General features: G+C 34.9%; 1 protein-coding gene across 4 annotated transcripts in view; it reads right to left on the bottom strand.

The window, feature by feature from the left end:
- Nipbl (NIPBL cohesin loading factor) overlaps positions 1-22616 on the bottom strand; it is a 178679-nt gene extending 156063 nt beyond the window's left edge. For all 4 annotated transcript variants that reach the window (XM_076857381.2, XM_076857383.2, XM_076857382.2 and 1 more), the window contains exon 1: positions 22237-22616. The gene's annotated coding sequence lies outside the window, so the exon portion shown is untranslated. The remainder of the gene's footprint in view (positions 1-22236) is intronic.
- Positions 22617-23674: the final 1058 nt, after the last annotated feature.

Below are 23674 nucleotides of genomic sequence, written 5' to 3'. Positions count from 1 at the left end.
CTTCAACTCTGTGTATATGTGTACTTAAAAAAAAAATTAAATAACTAAGGCAAAAAAAATAATTCACTTTGGAGTTAAAATATTAAATATAAGCTGATTTAAACTGGAAGGAATATTTCAAAGGGCAAGAAACATTCTTATTATTATAATTCTTTTTTTGTTCCAGAGATTGAACCCAGAGGCACTTTACCACTGAGCTACATCCCTGGCCTTTTCTTTTCTTTTCTTTTGAGACAATCTTGCTAAATTACTTAGGGCCCTACATTGCTGAGGCTGGCCTTAAACTTTCAACCCTCCTGCCTCAGCCTCCCAAGTCACTGGGGATTACAGGTATGCACCATCATGCCTGGCAGAATGACACTTCCTAATCAAAGAAAAGGAAAGAAAAAAGACATTGCCTGAAATGAAGAAATAAATAATCATGAATAAGGTGACTGAGAATTAGAATTTTTTAAAAGTTCGAAAAACCAAGAGTCAAACATCTCTAACACAAGATTTAGAAAGCAACACTTTGGAGATGGTCTGATATCAGTTATTTTAAACCTATTTAAAAATTCACTTCTACTAAGACACCAACCACAACACTTCTTTGGGTTAAATTTCATTCTGTGAAACCAGACATAGTGGCACTTGCTTATAATCCAGCAGCTTGGGAGGCTGAGGCAGGAGGATTGAAAAGTTCAACGTCAACCTCAACAACTTAGTAAGGTCCTGAGCAATTTGGCAAGACCCTGTCTCAAAAGAAAAGGAAAAAAAAAAAAAAAAAAAGCCAGGAATGTAGCTCAGTGATAAAGTGCCTCTAGGTTCAATCTCTTGTACCAAACAACAACAATAACAAAACACAATAAATAAAATTCAATATAATGGTATGTACTGAATATGAGATTTGCAAAGAAAGGTATGACACAAAGAAAGTAAACAATACCTTTATTTTATTTACTATTTTTTATGTGATATCAGGGATCAAACCCAGGGCCTCACACGTGCTAGGCAAGCGCTCTACCTCTGAGCTACACAGCCCCAGCCCTAGACACTCAATTTAAAAAGCACAGTAAATACTGAGTACAATTAAGGCAATCATTTTTTTTTAAGAGAGAGAGAGAGAGAGAGAGAGAGAGAGAGAATTTTTTAATATTTATTTTTTTAGTTTTCGGCGGACACAACAACTTTGTATGTGGTGCTGAGGATCGAACCTGGGCCGCACACATGGCAGGCGAGCACACTACTGCTTGAGCCACATCCCCAGCCCTAAGGCAATAATTTTTTAATTCAGGAAAGATATAATGTAAAGCAAAAGTCTTCAACATGGAGAAAAGTAAAGTTATTTTATTCTTCAACTTTTACCCACCCCTCTCTTGAAGCTATAACTTCTTCCCATAAAGTGATACTTCTAGGACTTCTTTTACAAAGTCAGTTCACTCACTTCAGGATGCAAAGTGACATTTACTTCTACTAAGGCACCAACCACAATACCAAAGTTTTGGATAACTTCCTTGGGTTAAATTTCATTCTGTGAAATCCTACTGTTAAAAAATGCAACAAAACCAAGCATGGTGGTCCTTGCCTATAATCCCAGTAGCTCAGGAGGCGGAGGCAAGAGAATTGAAAGTTCAAAGCCAGCCTCAGGAACTTAAGCTGAGGCTAAGTTCAAGAACCCACATCCCAAAGTGAGGACCTACTTCCCAAAGTGAAGACCAAGGAAATTTCTGAAACCACAACTCAGTAACATGCAACATTAAAAAGTGAGCAAATCCTATATCAGATTTCTCAGGGCAAAGACTTGGAAGTTTTCTGAAGTAAAAATCAAATTTTAAAAATTCCACTTTAAATCTTTCCAAATATGGTTTAAAGATCAATCAATCAAATTAATCTCCTTAATGATAGTGGAAAAGCAGTATAGAGTTCAAGACTAGATTTTAGAATTAGAAAAACTTAGGTTCAAATTCTCCTTCCTCCTGTTTCAAGCTGTGTAACTTTGAACAAAATTACTTAATTTCCTAAACATCAATTTCTTTTTCAGTGAAATGAAAGTATTATTTACTTCATGAGGTTGAAGTTTTTCCCCATAGTATTAAATATGACCATGAATAATATATAGAAAGCAGTTGATAAGTGTTTAAGAGGAAAAAAAGCAGTAACTGCTCTACCAATTTCTGTATCTATTATAACACCTAAGGATCAGTGATAAAAACAATGTTACTAAAAATGGAAACTAAAACTTATTAAACTAGCACACTTTTTACTTTTTATATATTGTGACTTACCTAATCCTTATTAATCAACAGAACACATAAGCTAATTAGAGTTTTATTCTTTATTTTCCTAACTCCTAATGAGGTTAGATATCTTTTTTAAGTGTGTATTTGCCATTTTAGGTATTCATTTACTCCTGAAACAAATATCTGAAATCCTTACTACAGGTAAAGTACACTGTTTTAAGTATTACACCACAATCTTCAATTTTTAATCCTATGCCACAGTCAGCACTAAATTAAGACATTAACATAATTTAGTGGCTAATATTATTTTTCATATGTGCATAAATTTGTTTAAATTACTAATGAGTAAGATGGGACAAACTGAAAATTTCATCTAGAAACCACTGTTGATATGTAGTATTTGGAAGGCTGATAAAAGGCTGAATTAATCAAATTGAAGTAGATGTAATTATCCCTAGAAATGAAGAGTATGACTCACACTATATGGATTCAGCAAGGTTAATTCCAAGATTCTATAGAAGATCAATATGCAAAAATCAACTGTACTTCCATATACTTAACAATGAATAATCTGGAAATAAATTTTTTTTAAAAAGTTCATTTGTGATAGAATAAAATGAATAAAACATTTAAGAACAAATTTAACAAAAGAAGTGCAATACATGTACACTGATAATTGAAAACAATGTTGACATTGTTTAAGGCTAAAAAAATGGAAAGCAATCCAATGCTCATGGATTATAGGACTATAATATTATTATGGTGGCAATACTCCCCAAATTGATCTATAGATCCAACACAATCCCTATCAAAATCACAACTATGTATTTTATAAAAATCGACAAACTGGCCCTAAAATTCATATGAAAATAAAAGACATTCAAAATAGCCAAAACAATCTTAAAAAAGAATTAAGTTGGAAGATTCACACTTCCCATTTTTAAACCTTCTTATAAAGTTATAGTAATCAAGACAGAGTAGTAGTGGTATAAAGACAAGACATATACTATCAATGGAGTAAAGCTAACAGTCCTGAAATAAACATTTACATGTACATTCAAATAATTTTTAACAAGGGTGCCAAGACTATTTAATGGTTAAAGCTTAAAAGAATAATTTTTCAACAAATGGTGATGGAAAACTGAATAGGTACATGTAGACGAATGAAGTTGAATTATTATGTCATACCATATGCAAAACTCAAAATGGATCAGACTTTTTTTTTTTTTTAAGAATTTAACCTTTATTTATTTGTTTTTATGGGATGTTAAGGATCAAATCCAGTGCCTCATACATACTAGGCAAATGCTCTACTACTGAGCTACATTCCCAGCCCCCAGAGACTTAAATAACAACTAAAACTAAACACAGGTATAACTATTGGTGGTCCTTGATTATGCAGTGGTTTCTTATATACGACTTCTAAAACACAAGCCACTGAAGAAAACAATATAAGAAAATCCATATGGTGGGAGGGAGGGAAGTACTTACAAATCACATATCTGACAAGGGGACTTATATAAAAATAAATAAAATTCTTATAATTCAATAATAAAATACAAGACAAACCAACTTAAAATGGGCAAAGTCAGATTAAAACAAGTATTGGCAAACATGGAGAAAGGAATCCTCCTACCCTATTGGCAGAAATATAAAATGTCGAGAACACTTGGGAAAACTGTCTGGTAGTTCCTCAAAGATTAAACATAGTTATTATATGACCTAGATATGTTGCTCATATGTACCCAGGAGAATTAAAGACACATAACCACATAGAAACTTGCACATAAACTGTTTGTTCTGTTGTCTTTTTGTTATTGTTGTTGTTTTATTTTGTTTTGTTGCAGTACTGAGGATTGAATTTAGGGGTGCTTTACCACTGAGCTACATCCCCAGCCCTTTTCATTATAAATTTTGAGGCAGGGGTCTCACTAAATTGCTGAGGTTGTCCTTGAATTTATGATGATCCAGCCTCAGCCTCCTGATTTGCTGGGATTACAGGCATGCACCACTGTGCCTGGCTGCACATGAATTTTTATAACATTCTTCATAATAACTAGAAGATGAAAACAAGCCTAATGTCCATCAACTGACAAAGTATAAGTAACATGTGCTGTATCCATACAATGGAATATTATTCAGCCATAAAAAGGAATGCAGTATCGATATTCTACAATATGAAAGAACAAGTAAAAGAAACCAGATACAAAAGGCCACACTGTACGATTTACATATTAATTTGTGTAAAAGGAAAACCATAGCAATAGAATGTAGATTTGTGATTGCCAAAGTCTACAGAAAAAGGAGAATAGCGAGGGTATAGGAATGCTTTCTGGGTGATGAAAATGCTCTGGAACTCGAGAGTGGTGATGGGTGTACAATTAATAAATACAGTAGTCCCCTTTCATCTACGGTTTCATTTCCCTCAGTTGTAGTTACCTGTAGTCAACCGCAGTCCGAAAATATTAACTGAAAAAATTCTAGAAATAATTAAGTTTTAAATTATATGCCACTCTAAGTAACATTCCCACCCTACTGTTGCAACCTATAACACTCCGTCCCACAGTTTGTATTCCAGTAAATCTTACTTTACTTAATAATGGCCCCAAAACAAGAGTAGTGATGCTAGCAATTCTGGTACACACTTCCTTAAAGTATTATCTCCTATCATCATAAGAACAAGCATAGTATAAGATATTTTGAAAGAGACTACATTCACATAACTTTTATTAATTTTTTTATCATTATAATTTCTCTATTTTATTGTTGTTGTTTATCTCTTATTATGCCTAATTCAGGAATCAAGTTTTATCGTGTATATATACAGGGAAAGAACACAGGGTATAAGTTCAGTATTATCTATGGTTTCAGGCATCTACAGTGGGTCTTGAAAAAGGGGCAACTAATATATACTAAAAACCACTGAATTTCTTTCATTTTTTTCCTTCTGGCAGCACTAGGGATTGAATCCACAGGTATTTGGTCCTTTTAATTTTTAATTTTTTTAATTTTTAAATTTTAATGTTTTTTGGTACCTGGGATTAAACCCAGGAACACTTAACCACAACCCCAGACCTTTTTATTTTTTGAGACTGAGTCCCACTAAGTTGTCTAGTGCCTTGCTAAATTGCTGATGCTGTCCTTGAACTTGCAACCCTCCTTCCTCAGCCTCCCAAGTCGCTTGATTATAGGCATTTGCCACCACACCCAGAATGAAGTGTATACTTTACAAGAGTAAGTTTTATGGTTTGTGAGAATGTGAGATATTTTCCAAACCTCTTCCTACTAGTCCAGGTGAGCTACATCATTTATCAGCAAATGTTTACTAAGAGACTACCCTAGGTGAAACACTTTTACCAAGTATCACAGGACTACTTGTCCTCAGAACATTTTATATTCTGATTGAGAAGTTAAAAACAGATTAGGTGAACATAAAATAAACTAGGTATGGTTGTGCATGCCTATAATCCCAGCAATTCGGGTTGGGGAGACAAGACGATTGCAAATTTGAGGTCAGCCTGGGCAAATTAGTGAAAACTTGTCTCAAATGAGAAGTGGTTCAATGATACACCACCACTGGGTTCAATACCCCGAACTGGAAAAATACACAAATAAATAAACAAATAAAAGAAACTTAGGCTTTATATACAATAAGAAAAGGTGACAAATCAACATAACATATAATCATAACATGAAAAAAATCACATGAAATAAGGCAGGAAAAAACAGGGAAAGGATTTTAATCTTGAAAAAAAAATCATAATTTTGATATGCCATCTCCCCCAGAAAGAAAAAACAAACAAACAAAAAAACAGCCCTAGAAAGATGGTAAGACTTGGACTGATAGAGGAAAAAAAGGAGGTAAATATTTTGATTAAAGGTGTACGGCAGGAAAATACAACATGAGTTATCAAATATAATGGATACATTTATATTTGAATATATTTTGCATATTAAGTATATTGCCATATATACATTAGTATACTATAATACAACACTTTTAGAGGAATAATTATCTTCGAATGTTTCTCATCTAAGCAATTATTACTTGGAATATCTGATCTAGAGTAAACAGCTAAGTAATATTAGTTGAGGATTACTTATAATATTTTAATGCAAGAGTAACTTAAGCTTATTTGATTACACTTTGTTTTTTAATCAAATACCTTCCTTCCAAATACCCCATCAGAATGTCACACATTAGCAAATTTCTATTTGGAAATATATTTAACAATAATAGTTTTCCCCAAATCACACTTAAAAAGTACACTGTCAACTAACAAAAGTAACATATGTTTGCTAAGCACTACTATAACATGGTTCTAAATATCTGAGTTACTTTTAAGTAGTGTATATCCAACATACAAGACACAAATCAGCTTTAGGGTACAATTTGTTTTTTTTTTTTTTTTTTGAGAGAGAGAGAGAGAGAGAGAGAAATTTTTTAAAAATATTTATTGTTTAGTTTTCGGCGGACACAAAATCTTTGTATGTGGTGCTGAGGATGGAACCCGGGCCGCACGCATGCCAGGCGAGCGTGCTACCGCTTGAGCCACATCTCCAGCCCAACAATTTTTAAATAAAAGACACTTTTAGGAAGAGATCAGTCAGTTCATAATTTCTGATCTTATTCTATGCATTGTTGTATCTTTTTTCACCATTTCTCAAATGCATTTAAAGTATCTGCCTACCTTACTTTCCTCAATCCTATCTCTTCTCTAGTATCCATCAATTGCCATTCCATCATTCAGAACCAAACACAACTCTATTGTTAATTCTTATCCTTTAATAATTCTGCTCATATGATTCCTCATTCCTTTACACCTCACAGATGGTATTTTTACAGAATAGAATAAATAGAGGGAGCCTTTAGATAGCATGTAAAATTCAGGAGGGAACATGGAAAAAAGGTCTTAGCATCAAATGACAGGTATTATTTGCTGATTATATAGCAGTTATTTAATTAATTCTTGTTGAATGATTGAGAGGTCTAAGCGAACAGCTAAGGAAAAACTTCATAAATTTATCTTGTATCTTCAAAAAAGAGTTACTGTTTGAAAATTTCCCTTGTGTAACCTCTCCAGCCAAAATACAAAACAAAACAAAAGTACATATGTTTAAAAGTAAAGATGCTTAAATGTATTTAGGTCCTAGGAAAATACTGATTTTCATTTTGACAGTTATGCCAATTTTTAAAATATTTTTAGTTGTAGATATCTTTATTTTATTTTTATGTGGTGCTGAGGATCAAACCCAGTGCTTTCCATATGTGAGGCGAGCACTCTTACCACTGAGCTACAACCCAAGCCCTGGCCAATTACTTTTGATAAATTAGTTTGATAGCTTTATAATTATTCCTGCATTTAACACTTAAAAATCTGCTCCTATTTTTAATTATTTTAAAAGTAGACCTTTAATTATAATTGTAAGGAGAATACTCTTATGAACAAAGTAGCACAGTTCTCACTATAAGATTTCATTATTTGTACAAATTAGTTTAAAACTAAATGAAAGGGCAGTCTTGAGACTAAGCTTGAAAAATGAATACACCAGAAAAGTCTAGGAGCATTGCACAACAGAAAATAGTCATAAAAAAACATTCATTTTGTTAAGTTCACAGTAATATATACAATATCCTGAAAAACTCATTGTTAGGAAATTATGGTACTGTTATCTTTTGGTAATCTAAACAACAAACAAAAACAACATAGGACCCATCATATCCCTTTTTAAAAATATGTATATATTTTGTAGTTGTTGATGGACTTTTAGTTTATTTATTTATTTATATGCAGTGCTGAGACTTGAACCCAGTGCCTCACACATGCTAGGCAAGTGCTCTACCACTGAGCCACAACCCCAGCCCTCCCACCGTATCTTTTTAAATATGTATATTTATTTTTTAGTTGTAGATGGACACAATATCTTTATTTTTATTTATTTATTTTTTTATGTGGTGCTAAGCATCGAACCCAGGGCCTCACACATGCGAGGCAAGCGCTCTACCACTGAGTTACAACCCCAGCCTCCACCATACCCTTTTAATCCTTTTTTTTTTTTTTTCTGGTACCAGTGATTGAACCCAGAGGCACTTAACCTCTAAACTCACATCCCCAGCCCTTTATATTTTTTATTTAAGATGGGATTTCACTAAATTACTGAGGCTGGCTTTGAATTTGCAATCTTCCTGCCTCAGCCTCCCAAGCTGCTGGAATTACAGGCATGCACCATGCCCCCTGGTTACCTTGCTCCTTTCTGCAGCTTCAAATCTTTCTGGCATGCTCATTTTCAAACCATACTCTAGTATTTTAAGCCATCAGTAGTTTTCAAAATCAAACTGTTGCCCCACGATCTTGAACCTGACTAATGGCTTTCAAAATCTATTTTATATACCATCTCTCCTAGAGGGCTTTCTTGATTTACCTTCTTGACACATTAATCTAAATTAGTGACTTTCTCAGTGCTTCTACTGTATTCTTTATTTATCTCAATTACAGCACTAAGATATTGCAACATGATTTTTATTTATCTAAGTTTTTTTAGACTTCAAGATCCTTGATGGGTAGGCTGAAGTCTTTTATATCACCATTTCCAATGCATAACGGTCCCTGAGTAGAGAAACAGGATACATCCAATGTTTGATGACCAAACTTTAACTGGATATTTTATATTTCCAATATTAGGATTAAATAACAGATCTTACCTAGAAACTGATTTTTCTAGATTTTGTTTCCATTGTTTTATTTGACTAGTCCATGAAATCATAAAACTTGTAAAACTCTTGAGTTTACAGCTGAAGAAACAAGATTGGGTTAATAATTGGCCTGACACTTGGCTAGTAACCTAGTTAATTTCACTACATAATATCTCCAAATGATATATCCAGTTTGAAAAGTCATAATTCGGATCATCAAGAAGTTAAAAATGTACTAAAAAGAGATCACAGCCACAATATTGGGAGAATACATTTAAATGACCTAAGAATAATCAATACAGTTAATACATTCTATGTGGAAAATAAAATGAATTTACTACATAAATTAAGATATGACTGAAAATAAAAATTATGGCAGGGTAAAACTATTTTACAGAAATATGTATTAGAGCCATATAAATGTTCAAATCTTTTGGCCCAAATTCTACTTACATGATTCTACTCCAAGTGAATAAAAACCAGAAAGGGGGAAAAGGGGGAGGGTACATAGAAAGATGTTCTCTGCCTCTTTATATGAAGAAAAATGAAAGCAAATAAAATATCTAATAGAAGAATAAGGGGCTGGGGTTGTGGCTCAGTGGTAGAGTGCTCATCCAGCATGTGCAAGGCCCCAGGTTCGATTCTCAGCACCACATAAAAATAAATAAATAAAATAAAGGTATTGTGTCCAACTTCAACTAAAAAATAAATTAAAAAAAGAATGAATAACTCCATAGTATACATATGTATGTTTATGCTATAAATACATATATTTAACTATAAGTTTGCTCATATAAATATTTTTTAATTTTTTTTGTAGTTGTGGATGGACAGAATGCCTTTATTTTATTTATTTATTTATTTATTTATTTATTTATTTATTTATTTTTAAATGTGTTGCTGAGGATCGAACCTACTACCTCTCTCATGCTAGGTAAGCATCTGCCACTGAGCTACAGCCCCTTTGAAATATATAGTAGAAAAAACACAGAATTCAAAATTACAAATATGTTCTCTACTTTCCAAACAGCATGTAATTTTTTTCACATTATTTCTATAATACAAAAAAAATGAAGTGAAATCCTCAACTTCTGAGCTTCTTCAAAATTTCTTAAGTTCTAAATATCACAATTTAGCCTTAAAAAATACCAGAAAACTGTATGTGTTTTGGTTTCTAAGAAAACTTAAAAGAGAATGGAGAATTACTGAAGTATAAAATTTTCATTAAAAACACTAAATGTCAGTGGCTATCTTTAGTTGAAATATTAGAATCATTAAAACAGTAAGATAACTAGTATAGGTGCAGCATGCAGTTAACAGAGATTCAGACAGTGATCTTAATCCTAAGCCAGTCACAGCCTTATCGTAAATAGTCACTTCCGTGAAATGCGGTACTACAAGAAGTAAAGTATGAAAACTAGGGACAGTGCAATGGCCCCTTGAAATATACCAGGAACTATGAGTAATTGGAAAATACTGAAAGCTATATGAAATACCTCTTTCTTTTTCTCACCTACACCTCCAGATTAATTTTCTAATGTGCATATCTGGATAATGCATATCATTTTAGCCTGGAGTCTACCAATTTGTTTCTTAGCAGTTACATGTGTAGATCCAGAAGCTGAGCTAGAGTAGGAATAAGAGCAGAAGGAATTAAAACCATTTCTATACACAGATCTTTCCCTTGTCCAGCTAAACCTAACTGTCCAAATACAAATGATAACTATACCAATTCTTTGCTGTCAATGCTGTCCTAACCTTTTTTTGGGTTTCATGTTTTCTTTCTTCTATAAAACTTGCTCAATATTTAGCAAGCCCTACCCATCTTCTCTAATTAATCCTGTCTCCAATCTGAAATACACTCAAATTCATTTATTCAATACTTGTTTCTTGAGGGTTTATGATGGGTAAGCCCACTACAGGAATCCAAAGACTATCAAACTGGGTCTTCTTTCAGCCTTTTAAAACTGCCTTTCCATTGATCTTACTTACTCTAAAATACAGTAGTTAAAACAGAGCAAAATATAGCTTACATTGTTTCTTTAGTTATAAACTCTAAATATAATGAAGAAAACGCTTACTTTGATTTTCAAGATGTACTTCACAAAAGAGATACTGAGGGGCCAGGGTTGTAGCTCAGTGGTAGAGTGCTTGCCTAGTATGTGTGAAGGACTGAGTTTGATTCTCAGCACAATTAATTAATTAATTAATTTTCCATCAACATCTAAAAAAATTTTTTTAAAAAAAGATACTCAGAATTATTTAAACCAGTAACTCCAAGCAAACCCCTCCGTTCAAATTGTAAAGTGAAGGTATAACTTCTTATTCTAAGGAAGAAACGGCATGAAGTTATTTATAAAAATCAATGAGCAATAATTTCCACACTCACAAACAAATAATGCAGTCACAATATATTTGACTATTGTCATTAAAAATGTTTTCATGACCAGCAAGTGAAAGGTATCACACACCACAGAATTATTTATTTAGTTTTCTTTTGTCTACAATTAAAGTGAAAATGTAAACATGTTTCTATAGTATGGAAAAGTTTAAAAGCCCTGCTTTTACCTTTTCTCCCTTATTCCATTTTATTCTCTTCTCAGATACTATTCCTCAGCACATAAACAGAGTATTACAATGAACATACACTTCCATGAAATGTGGTACTACAAAAAGTAAAGTATGAAAAGATAAAAAGACTGACTTTAAATTCTGGTTGATATACTAGACTATAAGTCAAAAGTTCTAGATCTCAGATATAATGGAAAAGTATACAGAAGACAATGCATTTAGGCTATACAGTGTAAATGTTACTGAGGATGACAGCTTAATTTTAAATAACAGAGTCCAAGCATATAAGCAAAAGTATCCAAACACTAAATATATAATTCTTTCATAATTAGCTCTAAACATTTCTTAAAACGGTAGAGTATTATTAAAAATTGTATTTTTAATAGCCTTAGATATTTCTTTCAGAGATTAGCAGCTGCCTTATTGAATATTTTATTTGCCCATTTTACCCTTTAAATGCCAAAATCTAGTGTAATTAGCATTATTTTAAGTAGCATTTACTTGTATTAGTAGATGTATTTAATATATTCAATCTGACAAGTTGTATATTCAAGCCCATATTCAGATTCAAGACATCAGAGGAGAAAAGGATTCAAATAATATTCAGGGAAGTATGCTAAAAGTCAGAATTGGGTGAACTGATTGGAGGTTCAGTAAAAAAGTCAAGGATTATCCCAAATTTCTAGTTTAGGCAACTGAGCTGAAGAAAGAAACATTAAATTACTTCATATTTTTTTAAGAAGAATAATTTCTTGTTGGACATGAGTGGATAATAGGGAACTGAAGAATAAGCTCAGATTTTGAATTTCTAGTATTATGGGACTATCAGGAGGTGCCTGGTGGAGAGCTGGATCTGGGACTCAGGAGAGGAATACACTCAGGAGCTAGATTTGTGAGTCATCAGCACAGAGGTAGCATGTAATAAGTCATGTGAATCAATGAGATCAACAGGAAGAGTGAATAGAACTAAGACTGAAGAATCACCTTGGGAATACAAATATTTAAAGGGATAGACAGTGGAGAAAGAACTTTTTGGCAAAGAATATAAAGAGAGGTCAAAGACATAGGCAAGTAGCAAGAGAATATCCCTGAACCCAAAAGAGAGAACTTTTTCAAAAAGCAATGGAGGGTCAAATAAAATGAGCAGAAAATTGACTCTGTTCTCATCATGCCCTCCTCTTCAGCAAACAGCACTGCTTCTCCAACTTTAATCATTACAAAAGGGGCGATGACCGTTTTTCACTATAACCCATGCTATACTTTTAGCATAAATTTATAAACACTAACCTTTAAAGCAAAATGTGAACTCAGTTTTTAAAATGAGTTAATTATCATACCATCCCTCATTTCTTGTTCCAGTCTCTACATGCTAAATGTTCAAAAACACACAATGCTACTTAATTATAATGAAAAAGAAAACACTGCCTTGTTCACCTGCTAGGTAGAGCACAGAAACGCTAACAGCATCTACTAATACAAGTAAATGCTACTTAAAAATAATGCCAATTACACTAGATTTTGGCAGGTAAAGGGTAAAATGGGCAAATAAAATGTTCAATAAAGTAGCTGCTAAGCTCTGAAAGAAATATCTGAGGCTATTAAAAAATACCATTTTTAATAATACTCTTTGATCTGAGTAGCACATTAAATACAATTTCAAAATTTAGTCACCAACAAACTACTGAAATATGCAACAATATTAATGACTCTCAAAAGACATTTTTTAACTGAAAAAAAAAACAGACACAAAAAGGCTGTATACTATATGATTCCATTACACCACATTCTAGAAAAGGCAAACCATAGGGACCAAAATCAGAAACTGTTTACAAAGGGACACAAGGAAACTTAAATTTTATAATTTTAAAAAATGTAGTCATCTAATCACCATTTTTTAATTTTTTTTCATTTGTAGATGGATACAATACCTTTATTTTATTTATTTATTTTTATGTGGTGCTGAGGATCCAACCCAGTGCCTCACACAAGCTAAGCAAGCACTCTACCACTGAGCCACAACCCCAGCACCTCTAATCACTATTTTAATTATCATTTTAATGTGCTATATTTCTCATTAACTTATCTGCATTACTATATATTATACTTAAATTAACATAGAATTTGAAATTATAATAAATCTATCTTCAGATTAAAACAAAGTAATAGTTACCAACCCTCTTGAAATAAACCCAAGTACCTTATACTCAATTATATCAATGGACCAGAATTAAAAAAAAAAACTTCCTATAATTCATAGTCCTAACAGCTGAAAAAGGAACTGTTTTAAATTTTTCATTATTTTTATATACAAGTTATATATCATGTATGTATGTAGTGTCAGGTATATATATGTAAATAAAATATTCTAACTCCATAGATAAGAGGACCCAAGGACCTACATTTAAGAAAATTATATTTTCAAATTAACAGAAATACAGTGGTCATTCACTAATATATCTTAAAGATATACCTTTAAGAAACATCACACAGGGCTGGGGATGTTCAGTGGTGGAGCACATGCCTAGCATGCACAAAGGTCCTTAGCTTCTATCCCCATCCTGGTTCGAAAAAGGAGGAGGAGGAAATATCAAGAAATCTACAGCTCAATTTGAGCTCATCAATTCAATAAAAACTTATTGTATAGCTAAAACAAGAAAAGCACTGTATGACTGACATAGGAACAATTATTTGATCAAGAAGTATAAGTAATAAATTGTATAAATACTATAATGGAATAAGTGATCATGGAAACTTTCACACAAAAAACTATGCTTTACTTTTCTCCTTACAAAAAAAATTTCTGGTCCTTCAAGAGACATTTTGAAAAGTAATGCATGTCCATAGAAAAAAATGTAGAAACACTACACAAATTTACATTTTCATGGTTAATGTCAATGTTTTTTCATCAGATTTTAAAAATTACTTTTGGTTGTAGATAGACACAATACCTCTATTTTATTAATTTATTTTTATATGGTACTGAGAATCAAACCCAGTGCCTCACACACGTTAGGCAAGTGTTCTACCATTGAGCCACAACTCCAGCCCATCAGCAGCAGTATTTTGAATTTATAAAGATCTCAGAATTTAAGGCCTTTCAAATTACTCTAGATTTCATCAGGGAAAGTAACATATTACAAGACCATTCACATTAACTATGGACATCAACAAACACCTGTATTTCACATGCTATGTAAAAATTGACAAAGATGAAAAGAACAAGGACAGCGGGGCATGGTGGTGCATGCCTGTAATCCCAGCAGCTCAGAAGGCTGAGGCAGGAGGATCTCGAGTTCAAAGTCTGCCTCAGAGAAAAGTGAGGTGCTAAACAACTCTGTGTAGACCCTGTCTCTAAATAAATAAAATACAAAAAGTAGGGCTGGGGATGTGGATCAGTGGTTGAGTGCCCCTGAGTTCAATCCCTGGTACGGCCCACTGCCCCCGCAAAAAAGAAATGGACATGGACAGAGAAAGGGAGAGCAATGTAAGAAAAGGGAAAGAATAAAAGAATTAGTGGAGATATATATCATCTAAGTCAGGATAACCTGAGGGAGGTTATGGGATAAATATTGTATAAACTTGATTCCTTTCTCAAAAGGGAAATGATGATCTCAACAGAAGTTTTTAGGCCATTATATTTCAACATTCAATATTAAGAGTCTTCTGAGGCATAAGCAGAACCTCAATGAAAACTGTTTCTCATGTGCAACAATTTTTTTTAAATGACATGTGTTTATTTTTTTATTTTTATTTTTTATTTTTTAGAGAGTGAGTGAGAGAGAGAGAGAGAGAGAGAGGAAGAGAGATAATTTTAATATTTATATTTTAGTTTTTGGAGGACACAACATCTTTGTTTGTATGTGGTGCTGAGGATCGAACCCAGGCCGCACGCATGCCAGGCGAGCACACTACCGCTTGAGCCACATCCCCAGCCCGTGCAACAATTTTTTAAGACTGGTATTAATAATAATAATGTAAGGTGCTATCCCTAATTTAAACCCATGTAAAATTTCAACTTAGCCATCAACAAGAAAAAACTAAATTATATATAGCCTACACTCAGAAGATTGATTTCTTTAGCTAATATTGGCAACCCACAATTCTATTAGAAGACAACTAAAAGTAAGTTTTAAAATACTGAAGTGATTTAAAAGGGTTGCCTGACAGCAGTGTTGAGAAAATGCAGTGATGTATTTCTTTGCTAGGAAGGACATTTTTGTTTTCCAAATAACAAATTAAATATCATAAAGATTGTATCTTTAAAGTAAAATGTAGTTTGAATTTCAATAATGTATTAGCGTTTTGAACACTATTAGATTTAAGGTTATCTACAACAGTAAGTAATTTTTAAAATAATAGTCAAATATGTATTTCGTTTGCCCAAGATTTCACAATTCTTTAGACTTGAGAAGACAAGTGACCTAAATATGTTAACTCCAACAAAAAGGAATCTAGCATTTCAAAATGTTACAGCTTCTGAATTTCTCAGGAAAGGTAAAATTTTAATAAATTAATACTGCCAATTTCATGTTTTTAGGTGCTGAAAAGGTGTTTCCTTTCTGCCAAAAGGTAAATATATACAAATGAAAACTTTAAAGGAGTTTGGTGTGTCTGTTCAACGATATTTTCACACATTCAAGATGGCAAAGAAATTTACCTACATGAATTATTTTAAAAATGTAATGTATTTTTTTGGGGGGGGGGGTCTTTTAATGCTTAACATTTTCAGAAAAAAGTAACCGAAGAACCACAATAGTCATGAAAATAAAGTGGATTTGCAAAATATTCTGAGGTTATATATTCTACTGATACATGTATTTACTTACTATATTCCAGAATTATATATTTAAACATAAATTTTATTTAAATGCATATTGTACACACAGACATACATTAGATAGACTTAACAAAAAATTTTAAAGACTACAATTGAATAACAAGCCAGCTATAACTGAACAAAATTATTCTGAGAGGCCAGGAACATAGCTCAGAGATACAGTTAATGAGTAGCATGCATGAAGCCCTGGATTAGATTCCCAGCATCAAAAACTAACAACAACAACAAAAAATCTCTTTATAAGAAACATAAGAAAAACAGTCTGCTTACTTTATAGCCAAACTCATTCTTTGTATCAAAATTTGTATGATAAATCTCAAAGAGACAGGGAATGGGAAGAATAGAGGTATTTTATAATTAGACATATTTGGATTAGAATTCTATCTAGATGCTAGATTTGCCACTAAGGAAGGACAAGCTTCCTGGACATAATGAGCTTTAATTTTCCTATCTGCAAAATGAGAACACTATAACTTCACTGGGTAGCTGGGAGGCTCAAATCATGATAGTGAGTGAAAGCACCAACTCCAGAGTCCATTCTCTACTTTCTTGCAATTATTAGCTGTGTGACTTTGGGCTTGTCATTTAACCATTCCAATAAGTCAGTTTTATCATAGACCTACCCTTATATTGTACCTTGAAGAATTGAGAAAATTCATGTAAGTACCTGGCATATAAAATCACTCAATGATATTACATATCACAAAAGTAAAAACACTCAACACAACGTCTGATACAAAAAGATCTTACTAAGTCCTAATTTCCTTACTATATTTAAAAACTCAAACTCACCTCCAAAAATGAACTTTCATAATAGGATAAGTAAAGAACTGTATCAACTGTTCTAAGAGGTAATCACAAAAGGGTTTCCCATAAGGTTATTATGCAATGGTAATAGCTCTGAAATAAATATACAAACTCCCCAGTTGATTACTTTGAAAGGATCAAAATTCTTTTGCTATGCAAATATTGGAATTTAAAGTTATTAGTCATACTAACTTATTAATTCATCTACTATAATTGGTTATACATATTTTTATAAATTAAATCATTTCCTAAAGCTGAATTTTCCCTGAAAATAGATGCATATAAAAAAATTAAGTAAAAAAATTCACAGACATCTTAATAAAAGATAACAAAGATTTCTGATCTCAAAAACAGAATATGTACAAGATATACAGCCTGAATTCTATTCCAGTTTCTTTCTCTCAAGTATGTATCTCTAACAAAATGACATTTAAGCCAATCAACCGAGCAACCAAAGGTAAGATTTTGTTAAAACTAGAAATGTAGAACCCTGAAATCCTTAAAAATAAATGTATACCAGACTAATCATTTATTAACTGTAAGACTGCAGGCAATTTTCTGACGCCTTTCCAGCCTCAGTTTCTTCATTTGTAAACTGTGGTTAATAACTGTTTCTACTCATGGGCTTGCAAGAAGAATTAAATGAGGTAATAATATGAAGGGTATACTTAAAGTAATTCCTAGTAAATAATATGCCCTCAAATTTTATGGGGCAAAAATCTTAGCTGGCAATGGTATACCATGAAATAATCTAATATCACTTTGGGAAAAGAAGGGAATATGCCTTAAAATATAATGCAGTCTCACAAAACTCAATTCATTAAAACTGACTCCAGATTTACACCAAAACAAATATCTAAAATCACATTTATTATTTAACTTACTCGGGCAAAATATTCTAGGCACATAAAATTCCCCTTAAAATTATAATGAGGGCCTGAAATTAAGATACCTGATTATAAAGGTTATTTTTAAATCAACTAGAAACACTGTAATTCTACTTATGTTAATTTTTTAAAAGAAAATTTTAAAAACCAAATGTTTCAGGAAACCTTACATATTGTTTACTACATATATAGTTAATCACTTACATTCCTTCACAGGGATATATAAAAATAAAAGCAGTCATTTAAATACCAAACACATACATACAACTTCAGGTTTTTTAATATGAAAGTACTATTTTAATACAAGGAAAATACAAGCAAACAGATACCATCCCTCTTTTGAAAAAAATGGAAAAGTATCTTAAGCTCATATAATTAAAAAAGTCACAAATGGTATTAGTGTTAGCACTCAGCAATACCTAATTTCAAAATTAGAGCTCAGACATTTCTTAAAGGAACATACTCTAATAAAAAAATCAATGTCAGAGAACTCCTTCAACTGACTCATTACAAGCAGCTACACAAATCACGTGGTCTCTAAGTGTCAAGTTTTTCATCAAAAAATAGAAATCATGCTGGTCACTTCTCTCACAGGAATATGAGAATATTTATAAATGGACTCGGATCACCTTGAAAGGGACCAATTAAAAATGCAAAGAATTATAAATGACAACTGCTGAAAACAGGAAAAACTGCTTAAAAATGAATTTTAAAATGATTTTTAAAGGCTGTAAGACCATAAGTTATCCCCAAAGTCAACTTATTATGCTTAAGATATTAAAATAATCTTCAACTAAACAGTTCAACTAAACTTCAACTAAGCATCTTCAACTAAACAGTTAATTATCAGACTTCTATAAAGGTACTTAGACAGGAATTTCCTATATATTTTATAGCAAATAAACATGATAAACAAAATTAAAGGTACATTTTCCTAAAAGGAAATTTTATTTTATTTCTTTTATTTACCCCACCTCCCAATCACTTAAAAGGAGAGTTAAATGCAATTATAGAAAACTCAAACTTAGCTTTTATTTACTCTCCCATTGTAAATTATGCATCTTATTTTGAAAAAGTAAAAAATAGCACAATAGGTCATGTCAAAATCTGATTTAATTGGTTCTTGTGTTTCTATGACAATTTGATGATGGATTGGTACCAAAAACTAAATAGGAAGTTAGTTTAAGAAGCCTTAGAAACTACGTTTGAATCAGGCAGTCCTGCTCCCCAAAAAGGAGAAAACTGTTCAAACTGTTATATCTTCGTTCAGAATATTTTTGAAATTTAGTAGTGATTACTGTTGCAGAACCAAAAGTTTGTTTGCTACCATATTAAAAACTTTCATTTATCATTCCTCAAAAGAATTTCAAATTGTCACTTTTCTACAAATACAATTTTTTTTCTTCTTTTAAGGTTTAAACAGTAATATAATGATTCCTTGCATAGATTCAAAAATGCACTCAACTTTAGTAAACAAAGTTGACTGCTTTAAAAAGGAAGCATCCTATATATACTTCTCAAAGCATTGAAATAATTAAGTATTTATTGTCGGACATTGATTCACTAGATTTCCAATATTTAAAATTGCTTTCTTTTCAAATTATGTAAGTTACTGGTAACTGCAGATTCGAGAAAAACCACATTCATGAGATTTCCTTTAGGTACATTAGTAAATATTTCTCCAAAAACAGTAACTAGAATTATAAGATTACTGGGAACACTTACTGGTTGTCTCTTTCAACTGACTTTTTTAAAAATGAAAAGCAAGATTAACCACTGGTGATTAGCTCAACCAATACAGCAAAAGTACAACATAGTGAAACAAATTATTCTCTCTCACCAAGTTATCAAAAATTTAGAGTTCAAGTTTAGGTTTTGTGTTTTCACCTTTAAAAATGACCTATATAATTGGGTTGAGCGAAACCAAAAATATTTTCAAATTTACTTTGAAAAAATGTTTATGCTATCTTAATGAAAGTTATCACACAACCTGTATTACTTACAAATTATTAAGTATGTAGAAGTGGGAAAATAAAATAAGAGGAACCAATTAACTATAATTTAATTCCAAAGACTCAAGGAAAAAAAATCAATTATATAAACTGATAACACACTGATTTCAAACATCTGCAAAAGGCTCCCTTTAACTATAAAACTTTAAAAATAAGTTGCTTCTGTTGATGAAAACGAAGCAAGAAAACTCTTTGCATTTTCTTTAGTGGAAATATGTTCATCCCTTGACATTCATCTCAGTATTTTAATTAAATAAAAGTTGTAAAGACGATCACAGAAATATATGAGGGCTTTTAAAACATTTATAATGAAGCCCCTACCCGCCCCCCCCCCCGCCCAAATCAAACCCTCTGTTTTCTGAAGACGCGAAGTATTCCTCTCTGCATTCCCTCCCTGGCAATCCCCCCACCCGCAATCCCCCCACCCGCTGTAGGCCTGAGGCCCCGTAGCAAACAGTGTCTAACAGGAGCAGGCAGCACAAAGACAGGAATGGGAGATTAGTGGGAGGGAGGGAGGCCGGGATTGGGGCTCAGCAGGAGCTTCAGGCTTTTTAAAATTCAAACTGCTCCCTGACCAATACAAATCACGGACACGCTACTGACTACTACACGGATTTATAGCATTAAAAACATGCCTAGTACGTGACAGCTATATTAACTTCACTCTTTTTAACATTTATCCGATCGTTTGTAGGAAATGTGGAACAATTTATTGTAAGCAGGATGCTAAACTCAAAAATAACCTCCAGAAAAGTTACTTATTCTACAGTGACAATAAAAATTTAATAAGACACAAAAAATTTGAACCAATGTAACACCCACTAGTAAAACAAGGGACTTTATTGAGCAGTGTTGCTTCATTTTAACCAATGAGAGTTTTCCTTCAGCGAATATGAAACAAAGTATCAAAAGAGACTAACAGAGGTACATGCATTTTTCTATACAATTTGTATGACTGAGGACTTTTAAATTAGTGTTTCCCCTTTAACACAATCTACATTACCAAGGCCTCCATAAACAGGCTCCAAACACTTAACTTACTCGTGAACTAGAACTTGTTAAGATAGAACTGATATTTTTCTCCAGCATTTACAGATACATTTGACCTATTAAAATGACACCTCTCTCATTACACAGTCAAACATCATGGCACAAACAGCCAATGACAATCCTGGGACCTCAAGAAGATCTGCCCTGACATGAAAGGATGGTATCTTCTACATTTTTTTTTTAACCTCCTAAGGATTTTAAGTATAACTTAATTTCTATCCTTTAAAAGAAAAGAAACTGGTTTTAGCCTTCTGTTGGCACAATGCTCAGAACATTTAAAATTCTTTGTATGCTTGCACACGTTTAAGTCAGGAAGTACCTGAGTGTTTTATGTATAGTCGTTTAAAATTGTCCTTACATAACGCATACAAATATAAAGTGGCAGAGTAAACCTGTCAAGTACTTTATACTTGTCTCTGAATAAAAAGTCCATGTGCAACACACACTGTCAAACAACATAAAAAGCTGGGGGGGGGGATGTAGTGTCTACTACACCATGGTTTTCTATATTAAATATTCATGTGGACGATCTAATTCTTTCAAAAAGAAAATGAGTCTTTATTAACTTTCCAATGTCCAAAACAAGTTTTTAAAACAGAAAGAATTACCACCGTATCCGTGTCTGAGTATTTACATTTGTCTCACTAACTGAAACTACTTCCTCCCTTCATGGGGTCACAGGGGGAAGAAGGGGGGTTGTTTGTTTCACTGGGACGTTCCCCACTCCGGGACCGGGAAAGTTGTAAATATGGGGACGATCGGGGCACATTTGCTGTTAGTTGTATTGTTTCCGCCTCCTCGCTAGCTACGGCTCCTCTCCCGGGCGAGGCCTGTCACCGACCAGCAGTCGCTCCGCTCAGCCCGGAGCTCTCCTAATCCCCGAGCTCAAGTAGATTCCGCTGGCCCGCGGCCTGCACTCTCCGCCGGGCCTACGCCTCCCCGGCCGCCCGGCAGGAGCCCAGTCCCCGCCACCGGAGCCGGCCGGGAGAAGGTACAAAACCACCGCCACCCAGGGCGGCTGCCACCAGAGAGAAGCGAACTCTCGACTCGCCCGTGGAAGAGACCTGGGGCCGCTAAGGAAACGGCTGGGAGGGGAGCGAGGAGGAGAGACGCTGAGGACCTGGCGCCGCCGCCGCCGAAATAAAGAGCAGGAATTTACCTGGGCGAATCGGCGTCTGAATCCGAGGGGAGGCCGAGGCCGCTGTGGCGAGAGACTATAATCCGGGCCGGGAGGGGGGGTGGCTACGGCTCCTCTTCCGTCTCCTCAGTGCGGGGAACATGTAGAGCCGGGGGGAGACCAGCCGAGAAGACAAATCGCTGCTTCTTCCTCCTCCTCCTCCTTCTCCCACATAGAAACACTCACAAACACCCGACCAGGGGCCCGAGCTACCGGGGGGGCATCGCCACGGACCCGGGAACCAATCCTCCTGTCGGCGGGGGCGTCCCTCCCTGCGGCTTGGTGGTGTCGGGTGAGTCGGTACCGACGGAGGGAGGGGGGGGAGGGCGGGGGGAAGGAGCCCTGTGTGTGTCTCTCTCTCGTTCCGTCTCTCCCTCTCAGAACAAAATGCCGACCGGAAGTGCAGCTGCAGGAATGACTCCCTCCGCCGGCGCCAAACACTAACAACCACCCCCTCTTCCCCACTCCACTTCCGCCACCGCCGCCGCCGCCGCCGCTGCCGCCACTCGGGCTCGCGTCTCCGCCGCGCCGCGCAGCACCCGAGCCGGGCCAGGACCAGAAGCCCGGCGGCAGCACCTCGTTTCTACGCCCTGCTCCACTGGGCGGCTGTGGATGTTGTTCTTATTGTCGATCCTGCGGGGCTGCGTCTGCGCTGCGACTCGGGGCCGGCTCTCACGGGCTTTATTTTCCAGCAGGCCAACAGCAGCCGGGCCGAATCCTGCTGTGGTTGTGTGCGTGGGGGAGCTCAGGCCCAGAGGGCCTCCCAGGCCGCGGGCGGCGGCGGGTGAAGGCCGCGCTTGTGTCCCCTGGTCGCTGTCTTTAGCTATAGGGAGTCAAGCTTTGGGCGGCCACGCAGAGGACGCCGGCGATTCCACGGCGATGGTGCATTTTTTTTAAGTGTGCCTGCAGCCGGGAGGATGGATGTATCAAATACCTTCTCTTTCTCAAAGGCCAGACTTTGTGCCCGCCTGTGGGTTATTTCTGCGGCTTAAGGATGCAATCCTTGAAGGCGAAGAAGACTCCCAGCTGGATTGAGTTGGAATCGTGTTTGTGATGCATTTATTTATGGAAATATGTAGTCGCTGCTGGACTTGCTTTTTGTTGGTGGTTCTGATTCCTCCCTAACTGTCAAGCCAAGGCCTGTAGGCGACGCTGTGCGAGCGAGGAGCAGCAGGCGGCGGAGCGGGCTCCGGGCCCGGCGTCCAGGTGTGGGTGGAGTCGAGCGCTGGGAGCGCTGGGGGCCGCGGGCTGGCTGGGGCCGGCGGACTTCGGACGTTTTCCTCTGTTGAAAACACTGAGGCACTGGACGAGGCTGGAGTACAACCTGTGTAGTCTTATTGTAAAACAAGAAATAACGTCATCGTGCCTCAGATCTCTGTTCTGTTTATTTGTGTAAATGAAAAGGGGCTATTCAGGTAAA

Source organism: Callospermophilus lateralis, chromosome 5 (genome assembly GCF_048772815.1).
Source record: "Callospermophilus lateralis isolate mCalLat2 chromosome 5, mCalLat2.hap1, whole genome shotgun sequence".
Classification (NCBI taxonomy): domain Eukaryota; kingdom Metazoa; phylum Chordata; class Mammalia; order Rodentia; family Sciuridae; genus Callospermophilus; species Callospermophilus lateralis.
The sequence above is the reverse complement of the archived record's forward strand: the minus strand, read 5'-3'. Positions and strand labels throughout refer to the sequence as shown.